A 2,365-nucleotide genomic window follows, 5' to 3' on the forward strand; every position below is an offset into this window, starting at 1 on the left:
GTACATTTTATTGTACTGGCTAGTACCTCTAATACTACGTTGAACAGAAGTGGTAAGAGTGGACATTTTTGGCTTGTTTTTGATAATAAAGAAGGAAAATGTTCAATATTTCACTGTTATCACGAGTGGCCCTTGAACTTTGTGAAAGGATTCGTTTTTGTTTTTGGGATGATCATATGTTTGCTTTCTCTTTCATCTTATAAATATAAAAGATTAGACTGATGACTTTAGTACATTAAACCACAGAGCCATTTCCTTGTCAGTTGTCTTTTAACTTTGCTTATGGTATTTTCTAACATGCAAATATTTTCACTTTTATTAATATAAACTTATCAGCTTTTTTTTGCTTATTGATTTCATGTCCCACTTTAAAAACCTTTGTTCACAACCAAGTGAAACATAAATTCATTTATGTTTTCTTTTCTTTTAGTCCTTTTTATAGTTTTATTTAAAATATTTTTACATTCTTTTCTAATGCATTTAGAGTTTTATTTGTATATAAATGTGAGGTATGAGTCTAATATTTTCTTCTTACAAATAGTTTTCCCAGCAGCATTTACTTAAAAAGTCTGTCGTGGGGAAATCCCTTCTCCTCTGTTCTCCTCCTGGGATTCTGGGCATGCATGCACACATGCCTGGGGGGATTTTTAAGCTGTCAGGTCTGGGACTTGAGCCATGGCCAGCCACGTGGGAGGGGAGTCGAGCGCCTTCCTGGTGGCCCCAGAGGCCTTTCTTAATTTCAGAATGGATGCAGTTTTGTTAAACCTCAAACAGGCCTGCTTTACCATCATTATATTTTCTAACTATTGGGTTGTCAGAAAAGTCATGACGTATTTTTCTATGCAAAAATACGTCATGACTTTTCAGACAACACAGTAGTTGTTGTTTGTTTATATGACTGCTATTGTTTCTTTTTTTATGATTTGTTTAAGTAATTTATTATTTCTTAGTTTGACGAGAGAGAGAGAGAGAGAGAGAGAGAGAAAGTGACAAAGCAAGCTGCCAGGTCCAGGACTCAAACCCTTATCAGCCATGTGGGAGTCCAGCATCTTCACCACACCACATGATGGCCCTCCTTTTTAAAAAAAAAAAAATTAACTTTATTTACTTATTTGTTTATTTTAATTGACCAGAGAGGAACAGAGTGAGAGAGAGAAAGAGGGAACGTGAGAAAGCAAGACACCAGGTCCGGGACTCGAATCGCGGTTGGCAATGGGGGAGTCCAGATCCCTTAACCACCATGCCATCTGCTGGTCCCCTCTTTTAAAATTTTTTTTTCTTGAAAATGTAAAAAAGAGGGTCAAAAAGGCCTCACATGGGAAATCTGACATCTTCCCACCCTACATGTCATTTAGATGTCTTTGATGTCATAGTGCCCACTTAGTCCAAGCTTCTCTCACAAGCCACCCCTCTCTCTGCCCTTGAACTTTCTCTGAAATTCTACTGACAAGGCTTAATTCAATATAGGATGGTGGACCTTGAATCTTCAGGGAGCAAGCAGGCTTCAGAGTCCTCCAAATCCACATTTCTTTGCCCCTAATTCTTACACGTCCGAAGACAGGAACCACAGATACGCCTTTGTAGGGGGGTATGACTGCTATTGTTTCTAAAGATCAATTTTACCTTCCTTCAATTTATTGAATTATTATTTGGGTTAGTTGTTTCAGTTCGCTAGGATTTTCCAGGTGTATTCTCATATAGAAACTTACTAATCAGTAAATAGAAATTAGTTTACTCCTTTTGCATTTCTCTAAGTCTTGCAAGTCTCTCGCTTCCCCTGTCTGTATGCGTTGGCTACTGTCTTCAATATGCTGTGGAATAAAAAGGGAGGTAGAATTCATTCTTGCCTTGTTCATTATCTTAATAGAAATGTCTCTAGTGGGAAACAAATCCTTTAATTAACACACACACCCTGAGTGGCTTATTTTTGTTTGTTTAATGAATGACTGAATCAATGAATGTTTATCACTTTGCCCTTGGGACTTGTGATTAACCTTAAATCTTTGCTTGAAATTCCTAAATGTATGTATTTCGTGACCTCCTCCCTCCCATGTTGCCGGATTGCGTAGAGTTACAAGCTATAGATTAATGTACAAAATCTGTCACAACTTCTCTAACTTGGGTCACTGTAGTTTAAAAGATTTTTGCCTATCTAAATGAGTAAACTATGAGGACCAGCAGATGGCATAGCGGTTACATGACTGGATTCCCATATGGCCGATGTGATTTGAGTCCCGGACCCAGCGGCTACAAACTCACACCGTGTGTGTGTGTGTGTGTGTGTGTGTGTGTATGTGTGTGTGTGTGCGTGCACGCGCGCGCGTGCGTGCCCAAGATTGCAGCATGGCCATGCCCTCTGGGGGAT

General features: G+C 38.9%; 1 non-coding gene across 1 annotated transcript; it reads right to left on the reverse strand.

The window, feature by feature from the left end:
• Positions 1–1,459: 1,459 nt before the first annotated feature.
• On the reverse strand, positions 1,460–1,589 carry LOC114008126 (small nucleolar RNA SNORA38). The gene has a single exon (XR_003549687.1). It is a non-coding gene; the product is annotated as a small nucleolar RNA SNORA38 (small nucleolar RNA).
• Between the last annotated feature and the right edge of the window lie 776 nt (positions 1,590–2,365).

This window comes from Tupaia chinensis, unplaced genomic scaffold, assembly GCF_000334495.1.
Source record: "Tupaia chinensis unplaced genomic scaffold, TupChi_1.0 Scaffold000290_1, whole genome shotgun sequence".
Lineage (NCBI taxonomy): Eukaryota > Metazoa > Chordata > Mammalia > Scandentia > Tupaiidae > Tupaia > Tupaia belangeri.